Source organism: Numida meleagris, chromosome 2 (assembly GCF_002078875.1).
Source record: "Numida meleagris isolate 19003 breed g44 Domestic line chromosome 2, NumMel1.0, whole genome shotgun sequence".
Classification (NCBI taxonomy): Eukaryota; Metazoa; Chordata; class Aves; order Galliformes; family Numididae; genus Numida; species Numida meleagris.
Genome location: NC_034410.1, coordinates 123,214,569 through 123,234,583, shown reverse-complemented (window position 1 = coordinate 123,234,583; position 20,015 = coordinate 123,214,569). Strand labels below are relative to the sequence as shown.

Genomic DNA, 20,015 nt, shown 5'->3' with positions numbered 1-20,015 from the left:
CCCTTCCCTTCCCTTCCCTTCCCTTCCCTTCCCTTCCCCTCCCTTCCCCTCCCTTCCCTCCATCTCATTTTCCATGCCAAGAGTGGTTTGCTTGGATGAAATGCAGCAAATTTGGAAAGGTCAGATTTTCATTTCGATGATAGAATTCTGATTTTCCACAGGAGGATCTCACTAAAGGAGTTGTATTACTCTCCTTTGGATACAGATTAGATATAGATATTTCCGGTAATCATATGTCAATATTTAGGTAAATTTATGTTTAGACTTTGATTATTTTACCATAAAAGGATCTCTCTGGAACTCTCCAAATCTCTTGCATTTGTGACAATTAGCAATGAACACAGCAGTACGTAACTGGATGAAAAGTTAATATTTTTATTGCAGACACTCCTATAAATATTAATAATGGATCTCATCATGCTATGCTAGATGGCAGGTGCAGAACAAATGGCAAATCTCGCTGGTGAAAGACGCAAATCACCCTAATTGTATTAGGGTGAAATTCCACCTCCCTGCATTGTCCTCAGCGTATGTCTGCTTCTATTTACCTCAGATCATCTCCTCGTTTGTTAAAGTTATCATAAAAGCACATATGCTAGAGATAAATAAACCTATCCCATCCAGTTCCCTGTGATACATTGTTGGAGTAATGATGGGCTTAAATTTCCATAATATTTTCTGGATCATTCAAAGCAGTGAATTTGTATCCCATAAATCCATATTAGAAATGCTGTTGTCTCAGAGTGTATTCATTGCCTAGTGGATTGTTTTATAAAAAGACTTTTCAAAATTCATTGGTATCTGAGATAAAATTAGGAATTGCTGCCAAACTCTTGCTATTCAAAAAAGGAAAGTATCAGCAAGTGGGATGGTCTGAGAGATAGCGAGAATTTCTTGGCGTTAAAGAAATTTCTAGCTTAAAAAACAATTTGCTAGAAAGCTATCTCATAATTGTTGTAACAGTCTACTGAAAGTAATCTAAAGTTGCAGTATTCTATCCCATCTCAATCAAAACTGGTTCCTATTCAAAAATCCTTTGTTTTCTTTTTTTTTTTTGTGTAAATATATAAGTAGATGATTATTGAAAATAAAATATACCAGAATTCTTTTTGCTTTATGGGCTCAAACAGCATTGTTCTTCAATTAGAAAGAATAGCTTTTTGACTAAAGTAGGATATATCTTGTTCATCTCCCGCCGACAACCTCTAATACATATTAAACACTGTATTAATTTTTAATTTTAATCTGTTTGTGTCATGGTGCCTTATCCAGTTGCATATAGCTACTACAGCTGTGCCATCTTGTGGTCTGCACAAACCTGAAAGGTTTTGCAGACTGAGAATTTACTGAGAGTGTAACAACTTGTGATCACTTTTGGGCCCCTCACTACAAGAAGGACATGGAGTTGCTGGAAAGTGCTCAGAGCAGAACAACAGAGCTGGTAAAAAGACTTAAAAACAAGATTTGTGAAGAGTGACTGAGGGATTTGGGGCTGTTCAGTCTGGAGAAAAGGAGGCTGAAGGGAGAGCTCATTGCTTTCTACAGCCGTCTGAAAGGAGTTTGCAATGAGGAGGTGTAGATCTCTTTTCTCACATGACAGGTGACAGGACACAAGGAAACTGTGACAGGTTGCACCATGGGAGGTTTAGGTTGGACATTAAGAAGAATTTCTTTGTAGAAAGGATGGTTAAGCATTGGAAAGGACTGCCGAAAGATGTTGTGGAGTCACTATCCCTGGAAGTATTTAAAAGACATGTGGGCATGGCACTAAGGGACATGATTTATGATGGACTTGGTAGTATTATGTTGATGGTTGGACATGGTGATCTTAAGGGTCTTTTCCAACATAAATATTTCTATGATTTTATGATTCTATGATCAACCAGAGGAAAGAAAGTTTGATTCAAATGTTACTCTCCAAGCCATAGTCCGAGCACTTTGTTAAGCAGAGGATCTTGATAGTTTTACAGAGAATAACTGCAAGCACTTGCAACCCAGGTGAGGATTTCCCGAGGAGGAATGGAACCACCTCCCACCAGGTTGGTGGCGCAGCTCAGGGTCCAGGGCACTGTTGCATTCATTTGCTGAGTAGCTCTAGAGCATCTGGTAAGCAACAATCCAAGCACTTATGGAGCTGGAGCAAAGGAAAAGTCTAAGTACTGCTAGAGATGACTGAACCCACTGCAGATCCTTGGAGATCTCTACCAGTGACTTCCTTCCAGCATGGTTATTTTCTTTTCAATAGAATCAGATTGTCACCTTCCCTCTTCCGAATCTCATTCACTTTTATGGTTCTTTTATGAGTTCCTTTCTCATTCATCTAGCAGATATGGTCCCATGTGGCAGTGTATTAAATGTTCTCCTAAAGTTCAAATAGATGAGATCTGCATTTCCCATGCAGATGTTAGCATATCAAAGAAGCTTAGTCTGGCGTGATCTGCCATTGGTAAACACATGCTGCCTTTGATCTCATTTTCTATTAACCTCCATGAGCTAAAATGATAATAGATGCGCAGTGTTTCTAACTAGAAATCAGAGTTCCCACAAGTCTTGTTTTTATTTCTGCTTTAATGGTTTCCTTTTGTTCCCTTCACTCTTGCTTTTACATTCATGAGTACCAACGTGAGGTTAAATAAATATACATATCATGCTCCTGAAAAGCAGGAGATTAACAGCTGAGCCGCTGAACACCATTAATCTACACATCAGGTACAGCACAGGCTACAGCTTTAGGAAATGCACTCACATCTGTTGCAGACTGCACTAGAGAAGACTGGACAGAAATAGTGGGTGCAGAGGCCTAGAGGACAAGATCTGCAACAGCGAGATAGGGCAGCTTGTAGTTTGTATTCAACAGCCTGTCTTGCTCCAGTTAATTGAAGCGAGATGCAGGTGCTTCATGATGAATATACTTGACAAAAGATTAAGACTCAAATATTTGTGTAACTAGTTTATTATAAAAGTCTTGGTTAGCTAGGCTTGGGGATGGGGGGGGCAGAAGGGGGAAACAATGACAAAAGCAATAGTAAAAAGGTAGAAAATAAAAGCAAGAGTTCATTATAGTAATGTAGAAATAGTCACTACTGCAGTGCCACGATGTTCAATGAGTCTTCCAATCAGCAGCAGGGGTGAGGGGTGCAGATTCTCTCTCTTGGTCGATCGCAGGAAAGTTTCTTCAGGGAGAGGTAAAAGCACACCATGAAAAAAAGCAAAAGAAGCTCATAGATTGCCCATAGTAATGGCATGTCTGACAGAGGTGCTGCAGTCCAGTGCAGGTCTATCAACATCAGAGAAGCCAGCCCCCCCCCCCAAGGCTGAGCTGCCCCATTTTGGGAGTAGTCTGGAATGCAGCAGGCATCAAGATGTTCCTCTTCATTGTTCCTGGCACTCTTGCGCAGGCAGAGATGCCTCCAGTTGTCCTTGCACCTCACAGCAATCTTTGAGACAACTGGAGTTTTTGTATGGTGTCTTATATAGCCATTCACCAAATTGGTCGGAAAAAATCAACAGGATTCAGGCCAAGCTTGCCCTGCCTCTGGGGAGCCACCTTAGCACGTTGGATGGCGTTGAACTCCATTCCTTGCACAGAGCCACCAGCTCTCCACAGACAGACACTCTGCCTCTTATAGGCAATGCTATCAAGCATTTGAAGAGCATGTGTTTCTCAGATATATTTTTTAAATAGTCCGCTCTTAAATTTCGAAGTTCAGTTCTTCTTTTCTCTTCTCTAGTGCAATTTTGCGGGAAAAAAAATAGTACAAAATCAAACTGCTTTCAGCTTAAGAGCAAAATGATCCAGGCTGCAGGCATGCTGTGGTCTTCTGTCTGAACTCTAATCTGCCATGGGAGGAGTGCTCCTCTTTTAATTTAGATTTTACTTGTTACAGTGCAGCTTAATACTGTCTAACTGAAAGCTTTAGGGAATTTTCTCCAGTCTGTCCTAATTAAAGTTCTAGAACAGCATATTTTCAGTAAATGTGCCTTATTCTTGCTCTCAAACAGTGTTGGTTGAACGGTCTATTTGAATAATCTTTCCAACTTCTGTGACAGAGTGTTTGCTCAGAACTAGACAAGTACATCATCAGACACGCTTGTGAATAATACATTTGACAAGATTTGTAATACATTAAAATTACATTGACAAATACTCAGATCATTGTTTCTTAAAATGTAGAAGGAACAGGATATTTTTTTCACCTTTTTCAAAAACAGTCTAGTAATTAAATAGAGAAATTTTTTTTGAAAATCTCTCATTTATATTTTGAAGTATAAGCGTGGTGCTTATATTTATGTTAATTTAGAGCTTATTATGTATTTAAACGAAAATCAGAGCTGTAATCATTTAGCAGCACAGAAGTGGTTTGAACAATATAATTAATTTCTTGGTTTTGTAGTTCCCAATGAGTGTCTGCAACTAAGCACTTCAGAAGAAGTTCTGAATCTTACCTACTAAGTCATTAAAACAAGATTTCAAGCTGTGCAAAGCTAGCTTCATATTCCCATCTGCATGACATTCAGCAGGTTTTTCAGTCTAGAGAAAGCCATTGTGTATGGAAAAAGATTTACCAGCCACATCTGTTTCCTATCTTATATTGTTTTCTTTTACTCTATTTTGCTTTTAAATTTCTACCACTGGAAGGATATGGAAAGGTTAGATCAGACTAGTAGAAATAAAATGCATGCATGTACAAACTTCATTTGCACAGTGACCACTGTCACCATGCACCTTATTCACAGACAAGAATTTGGGTTAACAAAAGTTTGAAGTATATGAGGCATTTTTGACTAAATGATGAAAGCAAGATTATGACCTAACATACCCGCTAAAGAGCTACGAAACAACATATACAAACAAAAAATAAAGCAAAAGGGTTTATATTAAGACCACTCTCTCTGCTGGCCATACGAAGACAAGGATGTGCACTGCTTGTAGAAGCAGAACCCTCTCCTCTTACTGAAACTGTGTGCATTCAGCTAGCTCATCTTTAATTGATCTCAAAGCTGATTCTTTTCCTGATTCTTTTTCTCAAGGTAGACAGTGATTGAGTAATCAGAAAAGATTACAGGGTAGGAACTTTTATTCTGATAAATGCAACAAGTAAGCCTGTGACAGATACAGTGCACACACAGAAAAATAAGGAAGTGCTAGATTGAATCCTATGCCCATCTGCCTTTACTCAGCACTCGATTTGTCAATGTGAATATTTTTAGACAATTCCAGTTTCTTGGCTGAGAGGATATTTAATGTCTGATGCCTCTGTACGGATGAAAGTTTGTGTAGGTGTATGGCACATGTTTTTGCTTGTTTTTCCTTACTTTTTAACACTGGCAGAATCCCACCTGGTATCATTTTTATCTGTAGCGAACAAGATCATCACAGCCCCAGGGCTTTCGTCCAGAGGAGTCTCCTCACTCAGCTGGGTCTGCAGTCCTGTTGCCCCCATACCAGTTTCCTTCCTACAAATCTTTCTGCTTCATGCTATGCAAAGTATTGTAGAAACATAGAATTATAGAATGATTGGAGTTGGAAGGGACATTAAAAACGATCTAGTTTCAACCCACCTGGCATGGTCAGAGACACCACCCCCTAGACCAGGCTGCCCAAAGCCCCATCCAACCTGGCTATGATCACCTCCAGGGATGGGGCATCCACAGCTACTATGTGCAATATGTTCCAGACCCCCACTGTGAAAAATTTCTTTCTAATATCTAATCTAGTAGACAGCATAGAGTTACTGTCCCTTCTTGTTTTAGGTTGTCAGCGCTGAGGAATGTAGAGGCAGTTGAACAGTAAGCATAAGTAACTACCAGGTGGGTCTGAGTTGGAAAGGAAGCAAATTATATCTAAGGCATCTTTAAGCCACTAAAGCAGCCCTCAGTAAAAGAACATCATCATTTCCTGTGGGAGTCTGGGAATATCTCAGCTAAGGGAAATGATGTGTCTGCAGAAAATGAAGACCCTGGGCTCACTGGAAATGCTGTGGATAGATCTTACTTTTCTCACTGAGCCACTGAGGTGCCAGTGCTACAAAGGGAGGGTTCATTCTCTCCTGCACCCTAGGACAACGCATACTCTTTACTCAGTATGTGTCACATGCACGGACAGAAGGTGCCCATGTTATAAACAGTGGGATTCATCCACTGTTGGTTCTAGCAGCCTCCTTCAGTGGGTGAGCCATGGTGTTTGCAGCGTACCTTCTCTGTCTGATCATATCTTCAAGTCAAAGATCGGTGTCCATGTGCACGTAATAAATGCTTGTAATCTCCTGCAATTCAGCCTTGATTCTTGTGTTGATATTTATTTTCCACTTGTTTCATTCCTGTCCTTCAGAACAGATGTAGGGTTCAAAGCTACCCAAAACAGCCAGGCAAATATTTGTCCGTGGCTACCTTTGCCTGTTTCCTGCTCACCAGTCTTCTGCCTTGACTCCCTTTGGCCCTGTTGCATCCAGCCCACATCTACAGCTGAGCATTGCTTCTTAGAATTTTTGACTATCTTTGGGAATAAAAGAAATCTCCGTCAACATCATTTGCAAGAGCAGACAGTGGAATTACACATTCAGTCTCTAGTGCTATTTCATCCTCTCTCTAATTTTCCTAAAGAGAACCAATTAATTTTGTCACCCTCTTCCAAGCACACCCACTCTTTGGAAAGTTTTTTCCTATTAGTTGAGACACTGTATGTGTATTTTGCAACTTCAAGCCTTATTTCTTCCTCCTAATTTTTTTAGTCAAGCTTCTTTTCCTAATCTACCCATTACTCCAATCATCTCTGAAAATGCAGAAAGGACTCATTTAGTGAGCACTTGCTTCCAACATACAAAGCTAAATATAAAGCTGGGGTGTATCGTAGATTTACAGCATTTTCTACTGAATCTTGATATCAATATTTTTTGCCTAAAAGGCCTAAAGGCAATCTTCTAGCTATAAAATGCCATATAGAAAGAGCTGAAATGTCTCTGTTGTAATACACTTTTGTACAGGCAGATGGAGTAAGAGACTCATACCCAGAAAAAGCCCTGGTGAAAGTGACTGCTTTCAGAACTCCTATGGATGAGTTTCAGAAGAACAGAATGTAGAAAACAAAGGATGAAATTAAAAAGGTAAAAATTTACTGCAGGATAAATTCTCCTTTGGGAAATGAAGTTTTGTTAACAACGGAACCTTCTAAAACATCCACTGGTTTTCATGAAATGCTGCAATGGAAAGAATTGTCAAGTGCTTTAATAATGTCAGTGTGATTAAGTCTGATCCTTTATAGAATAAATTTTCAGTGTTTGAAACTCAAAGCTATTTATTAGTTAATTATCTTAGGGAATTTCATTTGTTTCCTGAAACAGCATCTCCTCCAGAAACTTCCATTTTAAGAAATTATAAAAAGTTCCCATTTAGAATGAGAGCAACTTTTAGAATCAGAATTTTCTATAAGTTGTGATTGTTCAGCGGCTGCAAACAATTGGAATGATGCAATCACTGAAGTAACTCGAGAGCTTCATTGGAGATGATAAAGATGTTTATAAATTAATTCTAAGACTGGAGAACAAACAGTCACATTCTTCCATCACTTCTGACAGTGTAAGATCTGGTGGGAATAATAATGCTAATGGTTTTTTGCTCTAAGTCTGATACTGAATTGTAATGTCCTGATGTGAACTGATACTGATGTCCATATTTCAAAGAGATGAGTGCATTTGAAATGTTACTACAGGTTAATTTGTTCTTTCATTAACAAGCAAAATGATACAACAGATAAAGTTAAAAAAATAATTAAATTCAATAAGTAATTAACTGCATGGAAAAATATTGCTGTATTCTGAAAATCTGAAAGGACTTTGTAGGAAAAAAATGCATTGTGGGAAAATTTCACATAACAAATGCTCTCTTTGTAAACAAAATATTGTTGATAGGAGTACTGACCTCCAAGAAGATGTCAGCCGTTGTTCATCTCTCATTCTTTTACTGATCTAAATTTAATATTGATGTAAATCTAGATCAAGTGATGACTGAACCCAACTGTTTGTCATGTTAATGCTGGGGACCTACATCTTGCAGAAATGTGCTATTTTACATCAGCACACTTCTGCAAGGCATAGGTCAAATATACCACTGGGATGAACACCAGAACCAGGTATTTTGTATATCGTTCTATATCTTACAGCCCACAGGTCACTTCTGTCCCCTGCATCATTATCTGCTAAAACTTCTGCACTTGGAAATCTGCTGATTCTGGAAACTTTACTAATAGCTCATGAGGCAGAGTAAAATGCTGCCTCGTTCTGCTGCTTATACAGTTTTAACAAAAGGAAGGTAAAGCTTTGCTTTGTTTCCAAAACTAGCAAATTCAAACAAAGCTATACAGAAAAGTATGGTTAATCTCTGATGACATTTGCACAAATTTCAGCTGGGTTACCACATGACCAATTTTGTCAACAGTTACAGTACAACCATGTTAAAAAAAAAACCAAACATTTACTTTTTAATTATCAAGATGGTGATTATTCATTATTGAGCATTGCACACACTATGAATTGTATATGTACTGTAATACGTGTACATATACACATTATACATGTTACACACATTACACGTTTTATACATTAAATTGCATTTCTGTTGTCAGTGGGAATTGCATGTTGGGATCATGTTTTTCTATTGCCCTGCTCACTTTACCTCACCACGCTTAGAGATGACATGCCAGTACAGGTCTGCTCTCTTCTATACATATGTTTCAAGTTGCTTTTATGCCTGTGCTTGGCTCTATATTGTTTCCTTCTCCAAAATTTTGCTAGTGTTATTCTTTTTCATAGCCACCTGGAGAAGAAAACAAGGGTATATTGAGAGTACTGTTTACTAAAAAGCTTTACCAAAACGGCCTTTTGTTTTGGCAGCAGTTCTGGTTTCAGCCAGGCTTCTGGGTCGAAGTGCAAGTCTTTGCTTTGGTTTTGTATGTTAGAAGTATGAAGTGCTTATGAAGTGCCTTCCACAAATAAATTCTCTCTTCCCCTTCCACTTCCTCCTCTTCCTCCCCTCTTCCTTTCCCAAGTCCCACTAGCAAGTCCTTTGAGTAACTATACAGTATAATTAGTACTAATTACTACCTCCATCTTTGCTTTGAAGGATCAGTGTGGTTCTTGATGACAGAAAGACAATATGGGAGACAGTCATTTCATCTAGAAGATCAGGTCCTAGACTAGGGCGGAGAGAACCTCTACACCGAGACGTGAGGCGAGTGAATGAGCTTGTGCGGAAAACCTAGGTCAGAGCTGAAGAGAGGGCATTCATTGGCATAGTCTTTTGCAGGATTTTATACTGGAGTTTATCAGAGTCTGAGTTTGGTAGCTGTTGAAACTTCAAAGAAAACAAGAATTCAAAATTCCTTGCTGCATCAACAATTTTTTTGCCTTCAAAGCAGGCAAAAGATTTTTATTACTCTGTTTCCTTTGGTTTTGTGTGTGTATTGAGGAATTAGAGTTTATAGACTCTCAAACTATCTGTAAATTGTGGAAATTCTTCCTTGTATGGTTTGGCAAAGGTTCTGAGAAAAAAAAAAAAGCAGCAGTAGAAAGGCACTTGATACACATTTGTTGGCATAACAGTAAATATGAACAAAACTGTTCTGGGAAACATCTTTGAGTGGGGGAACAACATCAAGACTATCCACTTCACTGAGAATTTTAAACTTAGTGACAAACTTACAGATTTATTTGTTTTCTGCCTTACTAAGGAATTTCTAAGGGCTGGAGCTTCCCCTTTCAGCTGCCTTGTGAGATTTGCTCCGCCAGTCATCCTCTGCTGAGCAGTTCCTGAATCCCACGTGTTCATGGGCCAGAAATCCTGGTCTCTTATATGTTTCAGCTGCACGTGGAAATGCTTACAAACCCACTGCTGAGGATTCTGAGCATTGCTCAAAGCCAACTCTCCTGTCATTTTGTGTATGGCTTCCCTTTCCAGGGTCTTTTATCACAAAAAGTTGAGCTTAATGATTTATTTTTGGTAAAAAGTGAAGATAATATTCTAGGTGTTGAATAACCAGAACTAATCACTTATTTTAAACATAGCAGGAGAATCTAAGTCAAACATTAGTGTTTCCTTCTTTGGATGTGCTGTATTTTTACTGCTCTTTTGTTCAGGCTTTCTAGCTCTGACTATTCCTAATTCCTTTTGCTTTAGACCTCAGCACTAAAGCTGGCTATCTAAGGTTTACTATTCCATACAAAGCTATAATTCTCCTCAATTACAGCTACTGACCAAGCTTACACAACTGTGAACTTTCTCAAAAGTGTCTAGAGATGGGTAAGAGACTAGTGGTTTGTATCAAGGTCTCATTCATAATCCTCTGCTCACAGTGGCCAAAATCTCTCTTGATAAGGGAACTAAAGCTGCAGACTCCTAAAGACTTTTTGCAAGAGCACATCTGGTCCAATTCAGGGAGAAGTGGATATCCACAAAGAGAAATGAGAGTTTCTGCACCACAGCAGTGCACGTAAGCAGCTGCAGGTCTGAAACTGGGTCAGTTTGTTGTATGGGAGGAGTATAATCTATGCCATTTCCTTTTCTTTCTGTATAGATATGAGCATTTGCCCTCTCATCCTTCCTATATGATAAAGGAAATCACAGGGGATATTTCTTCAATCTCACAACCCAAGTTGCTGGGTTGTGGAAGATCCATAGAGGACATCCTTAATAAGGTCTTTGGCTCATATTGTATAAAACACAGCTAAACTCAAGGCTTTATAAAGGGCAAAGATTAATAATATGCTCTCTGAGAAAATCTAATTGGCATGCTGATACACTGAACACTACTGCCAAACTAAATTATTGTGGAACACAACTGCTCTAGCAAATTAATTTCACTTTGAGCCTCTTCTAAAAGGTATGCCAGCATCTTTTGATTGATTGACTTCTAATGCTTTTAAAGGAGTCATACTGCATGCTGTTACATGCCTATCATAAGCATTGCAAGGGAGATGGCCTTTCAAATTTATTTCTTGACTCTTGTCCAGTTGTTAAAGAAAGGATTTTTTTTCAGGACCTGGTCTGCATTGGCTAGGAAGTAGAAGAAGTAGCTCAGGAAGTAGAGTAGTTTCCTGTTTTATTCGTAACTTGTCCCTTTACTTATTTAACAACTTAAAGATATGTCATAAAATAATATATATTTTTTCCTTTATTTTTGGTTATATTTTAGCTGTACTAAAAAGCAATGTCCAAAATAAGCACTGGGAGAAATCTGTTTCTGCTACTGCTTTCTAGAGCTGTACAAGCTGTATAGGCTCCGCTTTATGACTGCTAAGCAGCCTTGCAACCTCCAGCCAATTTTTACAAAACAAGTCATCTCCATGGCTTGAGACATTTATGTAAGTATTAGATTTAGTTGTCAGAGCAGAGTTTTGTTTACATGATCTAGTGATTCGTTATGTATTTGTTGACATCAGTGTTACCAAGGGATTAGGGATTCCAAGACACAGGGCTTCTGATCTTCCAAGAGACATCCTGTACAACAGTCCCTTGGGAAAGCAGAAAGGTCAACAGTAAGTTTAAGCCACTTTGATGTACTGGTAAATTTTCATCTGTACTGCACTGAAACAGGACTATGTAGTTCAGCTCAGAAGGCTGCTGAGATTACATAGGATTCCTTCCTTTACAGGAGGCTCTTCTGTCTTAAAGCTGTGATCAGGAAAAACAAAAGGTGAGGCAGAACAAGGTGTAATAACAGTATAATCTCTATGACTTAGAAAACTCAAAATAACCACTTCTTCATAAGTTTGAATTGACCCGTTGTGGAAATACAAATAAAGTGTAACATCCGCAATAGTAGAACTAGTTGTACTAGTTCAGAGTAAGCTGAAATTTAATTAAAAAAGAAAAACAAATGGAAAATGGAGAATTGTATTGTTTGGTAATTTATACCTTAAAGAATTTCAGTGGGACTGGATGTGGTACAGCCTCCTCTGTGAGGAAGAAGCAGACAGTTCAGCCACTTCCTGATTTCCCCTGAAAGCCAAGGTCTGCTAGGGACAGGTTGGCCCCCCTCCAGCACTACACCTCCCTTGGGTGCATTTTTGTCTTGCATGAGTTCTGAGATTGGAGAAATCCCTTGACTCGGTAGTTCATCCCCTCCGTTGACCAGATTTTCCTTCTTTTCTCCTTCTGTTAAAGCAGAGATACTGTACCAGATCACATAATGGTGTTCCTTGAGACAAACATTCTGAATCTGCAAGGGTCTGATTATGTCTGGACAACTTTTTTACCCTTCTGCAGGATTGCAGGCATGGCAGATCTGTGCACATTGAATGTCTTGCTCATATTGTACTGCTTTGGAATCACAGCTTACTTCCTTGGTTTGGTTTCCAAACCACAGAAGTAGTTACAGAGCAGGAAACGGGGAAATACTCCATGGCTTCTTACACTTGCTTTGCACAGATCAAAATGCTGGCGTGTGGAAGAACAACTTATTGTCCAGATATTGTCCATGGTATACATCCACCTTCTTCAACCACAAGTGACTTACTGTATGCTTTTCTTAGCAAACAGCTTGAAAACATCTGTTTTTAAGTTACCAAAAGGACATAAAGGTTACATATGTGAATCTGTATTCTTGGGAACTGTGGGTGCACTGTGAATCCCTCACTTGTTTCCAGGGGTGGCAAGTGCAGCCTGTTCCCTTTCACACAGAAAGAAGGGCTTTACAGGCTCTGAAAATTACCTAGTCAGAACTGTGCAGATCGAAGCATAACATGAAGGTGTTGGGTGCTTGTACCAAAGAGGAGAAGAGAGAAAAGGAGAGGAGAAGTGAAGAGTAAAGATAAAGGAAAAGGAAAGAAGAAAATATAAGGTTTCTCTTTAAAACTCTCCTTTTGCTTGAGTTTTTCTCTTGTGTGCTTCCCTGGGACTTTTCCCACCTTCACAGTCATACTATCCAGTGAACCAGCTCAGCCACTCATCTTCAGCTTGGCTGAAAGGGAACAATAAACTCTTTTAAAATATATTAACAGTAAGAGGAGGACCAAGGAGAATCTCCATTCTTTACTGGATGCGGCTGGGAACGTGACCACCGAGGATAAGGAAAAGGCTGAGGTTCTCAATGCCTTCTTTATGTCTGTCTTTAAATGTCAGGCCAGTTATCCTCAGGGTACTCTACTCTCTGACCTGGAAGTCTCTGATGGGGAGCAGAATAAACCCCCCATGATTCAGGAGGAAACAGTCAGAGACCAACTACTCCACCTGGACTGCCACAAGTCCATGGGGCCAGATGAGATCCATCAGAGAGTACTGAGGAAGCTGGCAGAAGAAAAGCTAGCCAAGCTGCTTTCCATCATCTGTCAGCGTTCCTGGTCAACTGGAGAGGTCCCAGAAGACTGGAGACTTGCCAGTGTGACTCCCATCTACAAGAAGGGTGGTAAGGAGGATCTGAGGAACTACAGGCCTGTCAGCCTGACCTCAGTGCCAGGGAAGGTTATGGAGCAGATTGTCTTGAGGGAGATCACACGGCGTTTGCAGGATAGGCAGGGGATCAGGCCCAGCCAGAATGGGTTTGTGAAGGGCAGGTCCTGCTTGACCAACCTGATCTCCTTCTATGATCGAGTGACCTGTCTGGTGGATGAGGGAAAGGCTGTTGATGTGGTCTACCTAGACTTCAGCAAAGTCTTTGACACTGTCTCCCACAATATTCTCCTGGAGAAGCTGGCAGCCCATGGCTTGGACAGGTACACTCTTTGTTGGGTAGGGAGCTGGCTGGAGGGCAAAGCCCAGAGAGTGGTGGTGAATAGAGTTAAATCCAGCTGGCCACTGGTCACGAGTGGTATTCCCCAGGGGTCAGTACCAGGGCCTGTCCTGTTCAGTGTCTTTATTGATGACCTGGATGAGGGCACTGAGAGCACCCTCAGTAAGTTTGCAGACGACACCAAGTTGGTAGGAAGTGTTGATATGCCTGGGGGTAGCAAGGCCCTGCAGAGAGATCTGGACAGGCTGGATCTCTGGGTGAAGCCAATGGGATGAGGTTCAACAAGACCAAGTGCTGGGTCCTGCACTTTGGCCGCAACAACCCCAGGCAATGCTACAGGCCTGGGGCAGAGTGGCTGGAAGGCTGTGTAGAGGAAACGGACCTGGGGGTGCTGGTCGATGCTCGGCTGAGCATGAGCCAGCAGTGTGCCCAGGTGGCCAAGAAGGCCAATGGCATCCTGGCATGTATCAGAAACAGTGTTGCCAGTAGGAGTAGGGAAGTCATTGTCCCTCTGTACTCAGCCCTGGTGAGGCCACACCTCGAGTACTGTGTCCAGTTTTGGGTCCCTCACTGCAAGAAAGACATTGAGGCCCTGGAGCGTGTTCAGAGGAGGGCGACGAAGCTGGTGAGGAGTTTGAAGCACAGGCCTTATGAGGAGCGGCTGAGGCAGCCGGGATTATTCAGTCTGGAGAAGAGGAGGCTCAGGGGAGACCTCACTGCTCTCTCTATAACTACCTGAAGGGAGGTTGTAGTGAGCTGGGGGTCGTCCTCTTCTCTCTTATAACTAGTGACAGGACGAGGGGGAACGGCCTCAAGTTGTGCCAGGGGAGATTTAGGCTGGATGTTAGGAAATACTACTTTTCTGAAAGAATGGTCAGGCGCTGGAATGGGCTGCCCAGGGACGTGGTGGAGTCACTGTCCCTGGAGGTGTTCAAGGAATGTTTCGACACTGTGTTGAGGGACATGGTTTAGTGGGGTTATATTGGTGGTAGGTGGATGGTTGGACTGGATGATCTTGTAGGTCTTTTCCAACCTAGCTAATTCTATGATTCTATGATCTTCATCACCCTGCAATTTTTCAACAAGATTAGAAAAGGCAAATTGATTTTATGATAAATAATAAAAATCAACGCTTTTATGATATGGTTGTTGCTTATTTTCCCAGCAGATATCAATAAAATAAAAAGAACTCCCCTGTGCAGCACATTCGAGAAGCTGGAATGCTTTTAAGTGCAACAGGTTAGAAGAGATGCTTAGCCATAATGTCCAGCAGTCTTTAAAAATAATTCCTTGGGGGAAATTCTACATAATTCTTCTTGATTAAAAACTTGGTAATATGCTGCAGTAGAATTAAAACTACTTTATTACTTCCGTTGTTGAAGCAGCCTTCTGTTATACTAAGCCATCTGACTGCTGCTGCGTTTCCCTTTTCTGCTCCACTGGCCCGAGGAGAACTTGTCCTACAGCTATAGTAACGCTCTATTGAATAAGATCAAGTCTTCAGCTGTGTAGCTACTTGTTGTATAGACTTTTTATTAACCTTCTTCCTTCACTTTGTTATCTGTTTAGGGAAAGAGTTCTCAGTGAGAGAACAACAGCCTGCAGATAGGGATTACTGGGAGAGGCAGGCTGGCAGAGAGGGAGGGGGGACAGCTTCTGTGGCTCCTGTCATTTTCATAGAATCATAGAATTAGCTAGGTTGGAAAAGACCTACAAGATCATCCAGTCCAACCATCCACCTACCACCAATATAACCCCACTAAACCATGTCCCTCAACGCTATATCTAAATGTTTCTTGAACACCTCCAGGGACGGTGACTCCACCACTTCCCTGGGCAGCCCATTCCAGTGCCTGACCACTCTTTCAGAAAAGTAGTATTTCCTAAAGTCCAGCCTAAATCTCCCCTGGTGCAACTAGAGGCCATTCCCCCTTGTCCTGAAGGACGAGGTCCTTTTCCAGCTGCCTACCCATCCTCCTGATCCAGCAGGGCACAAAATTCAAATACTTGATGTGAGGGCTCACACACAGCGCAGTCCCCAGATCCGGATAAGAGTTGGATCCAGCTCTGCTTGTGTTTGTTATGCATTGGTGACATTCATTATTCCTAATTTATGTACTGTATACGATACAGTAAATGTGGGGAGAAAGGTGTAGCAGCAATAAAAATATATTCTGATTAAATGCATTCTGTCTCTTAACTAAAAGGCACACAGTGCAAATAAAGCCTCTGGGAGCATGAAGGAGAAGGTGAATGTGAGCAGCCAGTATTTACCAAGGGTAAATCATGCCTGACCAATGTGATTACCTTCAGTGGACTCCATTTGTGGTTTCTGAGGTAAAGGAATGCCAACAAAGATCGGAAGGGGCTGCTCAAACTAAGTTAAGTAGAACTGCTCTAAATAGTCAAGACAAGAAAAAAAATAAACAAATGCCTCATAGATTCCAAAGGTCAGTGCAATTTGCTCCTGTATTTGGAATGTTTATGAAGGATAACTTTGTAAAAAGCTTTCTGTATCTCCTAGGAAGCTACTAAGATTGACTGTATCACTGCACACTGTGTTTATGACTAATTGTCTTAATTCTCAAGCTATCTCCAAAGGTATTGCCTAAGACACGTAGTCAGCTTTCTGCCAGCAACCTTTGGCCAAATGGGCAACTGGGTATTGAAATAACAGGCAACATATGAAGGGCTGAAAGTTTAAAGTGCAAGACAGATTTTAAAGGAAGAGGGAGAAATAAAGACAGGAGTTCTTAAACCTCTTCCGTGAAGAAAGGTTTAGAGAGTTGGGCTTGTTCAGCTTGGAGAAGAGAAGGCTGTGGGGAGAACTCATTGTGTCTTTCCAGTACTTGAAGGGAGCTCACAAGCAGGAGAGGGATCGACTTTTTACACAGTCTGATAGTGATAGGACAAGGGAGAATGGCTTTAAACTAAAAGAGGGGAGATTTAGGTTAGATGTTAGGAAGAAATGTTTTACTCAGAGGGTGGTGAGGTGCTGGCACAGGCTGCCCAGAGAGGTTGTGGATGCCCCATCCCTGAAGGCATTCAAGGCCACGTTGGATGGAGCCCTGGGCAGCCTGAGCTGGTGAGTGGCAGCTACTCTCCAACCTAAGTCTATGATTCTGTTATTACCTAGACCCAAGATACTTAATCTCCTCTCTCAGCAGGAGTTTGATACTTCACATACGATTATTATTCATTTCTTCAAGGAACTGCTTCATTATACCTTCATTTCTACCTCTGTGCAAGAAGAAAAAAGGAAAAAATCAGGAAAAATAGTAACAGTTACTGCAAAACAGAAACAAATAAACAAACTACTAAACCTTTTTAAGGTCATGCATGCAAATAAGAAAGACACGATCCTTTTCTACACTTTCTACAACCTCTATTAGCACATTAATCATGTATAATCCAGACAAGTAGTTTGCGTTTGTAATACAAATTCTCTGGGAATTAGCAAAACAAACTGTACTACCTATACTGAATTGGGTGTTGACACTTTGGGACATTTGCACACGTGATGTCACTACTCCTGAGAGTAGCAGAGATCTTGAGGAACAACAAGTACAGTTTGCCCATGAGTTCAGAGTAAAAGTAATCTGTGTCTCTGTCATTGCTGGAGTATGCGTCTAGATACAATCAGTGAAGATTATCTAGGAGAAAACAGCTTACAACATCTACTTTGTAAAGAAGTAAAAGCTTTTATAGCAATCTAGAAGTTCTCTTTTAGTACCTTGGAAGATCTATGTTACAGAAAATGTTTAATATGTCATAGGTCAAGAAAAAAGGAACCACGGCCTCTTTCTTATGATTATAATGTATTATTGTGGAATGGAAAGGCTCATAATAGAGCATGCCGTGGTCTCATTCCAGCCATAATTAGCAAATAGCATATCAAATTCCTTCAATACAATGTATTTTAGATTATCATGACAGTATCTATATTCGGTTTAGCAGTGTAAGTTGGTCTGCTTCTTATACTGTGGAAGACAGTTGGCATCACATATATTAACAAAAAAAAATTGCTCAAGTTATTAAACATTAAACTCCAGTCCAAATATATTTTAGTGATTTTTGTTATATTTTTTTTCCCGTAAACTAATGATTTTATGGGTATTTTGTGCATTTTAGAGGAGGTGGCATAGACTGTGCTTTAAAATGTAACTATTTCATATCAAATATTTTTAAAATATTCTTTTACATTTTGCTATACGTAAGACTAATCTGGAAGGCTCTGATGCAAAAATAAGAAAATTAGGAATGCTTCAAGTTAAGACAAATTTTGTACTGAAGTGGTGTGCAGTTGCATTCAGGACCAATTAAGGAACCATGTTTTCATGTCTGTCATAACTCTTCAGTATTTCCTTTGGAACAAAATTAGTCCTGACTCACTGACAATTATTATTAACACACATAAAGAGGAGTGAAACAAGATTGTAATGAAAAAATGTATCTGATTAGGTTATCCAGTTTCCAGTGAGGAATTTAGTGGCACCCTTGCAATCCTATAAAGATGGAATGGCATTTCAGCTGGCCCTGGGTCAGGACTGATGCCTGCTGCCCATCTGGCAGCAACATGATAAAGCAGCAACAGCTGCTAAGGGGCATGGAGAAGTTCATTTGAAGAGGTATGCATGCCTGAAGTTACTGGTATAACTGCCTGAAGAAGTAGTACTTGCCTGCTACCCCATGGCCGTAAGCAGAATGCCAGAAAGGAGACAGTGGAGGAAGGAAAACATAGATGGACCTCCCACTGTTATTGACTGGAAAGAGGAAATAAAGGATGATGTTAAGTGTTACTAGCAGGACCACACATAATGGTGAAAGCTAGTATTTTCCTAAAGATCAACCCTGAGAGCAGGGTTGCCAACCACTAGACCAGGCTGCCCAGAGCCATGTCCAGCCTGGCCTTGAATACCTCCAGGGATGGGGCATCCACAACCTCACTGGGCAACCCGTTCCAGTGCAGCCTTTAAGTGAAAAACTTCCTCCTAATATCTAACCTAAACCTCCCCTGTCTCAGTTTAAAACCATTCCCCCTTGTCCTATCACTATCCACCCTCGTGAACAATCGTTCCCCCTCCTGTTTATATACTCCCTTCAAGTACTGGAAGGCCACAATGAGGTCTCCCTGGAACCTTCTCTTCTCCAAACTAAAGAAGCCCAGTTCCCTCAACCTTTCTTCATAGGAGAGGTGCTCCAGCTCTCTGATCATCTTGGTGGCCCTCCTCTGAACTCATTCCAAGAGCTCCATGTCTTTCTTGTGCTGGGGGCCCCAGGCCTGGACACAGTACTCCAGATGGGGCCTCACAAGAGCCGAGTAGAGGGGGACCACCACCTCCCTCTCCCTGCTGGCCACTCCTCTTTTAATGCAGCCCAGAACATAGTTGGCCTTCCGGGCTGCCAGCGCACACTGCTGGCTCATGTCCAGCTTCTCGTCCATCAAGATGGAGTGGTATGAGATACCCGTATAAAACTGAAGAATATTATTTCAAGAAGGAATACAACTTCAGAACTGTGATTTCAGGACACTGTAAACAAACTGTAAGAAATATGAAGAAATTTTGGGGAAGTTCTCTTGCACAAGCTTTCTTTTAAAGAAAAAATAAGTTCATTTTTAACTTGTTAATAGAGGAAAAGAACTCTCAAAAATTTACATATTTATAATGGGAGAAAAGGGCTGCTAGGATTTCAAATCCCAGGTTGGGTACTAACCACCTTTCATCTAACTGAACCCCTCTGCCTTATTTCTGATCACAAGAAGTAAACAATCCAGACACATGCTAAGTACTTGCAAGGTGAGGTTTAGTGCCCTTTTTTGTTTGTTTGTTTTATCTAATATCACTTTACTAAATAACCTTTGTTTAAACACATGCTTTGGGTTATCAGTGCAAGAGCCATTTAAGTCAGTCTTAAGGTCAGTAAGTAGTTTCAGCATCTCTTAAGGTTGTTTTAACACAACTATTCTGGCTCTCCTCAACCTGGTAAGAGATGCTGTTTGGTAACATTTGTTCCAAAAGTCCAAATTGCCATGCACCTGGTCTTGCGCTTGCATAAGCTGTGTGCCCTATAGAGATCCACTCGGTACACAGGTTTCATGTTTAGCAAATCCATTAATCTTAATTACTGTGTGCAAGGATGTCTCAGTCTTAGAGGTTCCTCCTCATTACGGAAAAGCTGCTCTCAGGAGCAGAAAAGGGGATGTGGAGGTTGTCCTGTACAGAGCAGTACTGGGGCTGGACAGAGAGGCACAGCCCTGTCCCTCTGTCTTTTTTCTGTAGCCTCTCCTGTATAA

At 40.8% G+C, this 20,015-nt stretch overlaps 1 long non-coding RNA gene across 1 annotated transcript in view; it reads left to right on the top strand.

Moving 5' to 3' along the window:
* The window catches only part of LOC110393527, a 56,504-nt gene extending 43,116 nt beyond the window's left edge, over positions 1 to 13,388 (top strand). Inside the window, exon 3 of the long non-coding RNA XR_002435028.1 lies at positions 6,984 to 13,388. This is a non-coding gene — a long non-coding RNA (uncharacterized LOC110393527). The remainder of the gene's footprint in view (positions 1 to 6,983) is intronic.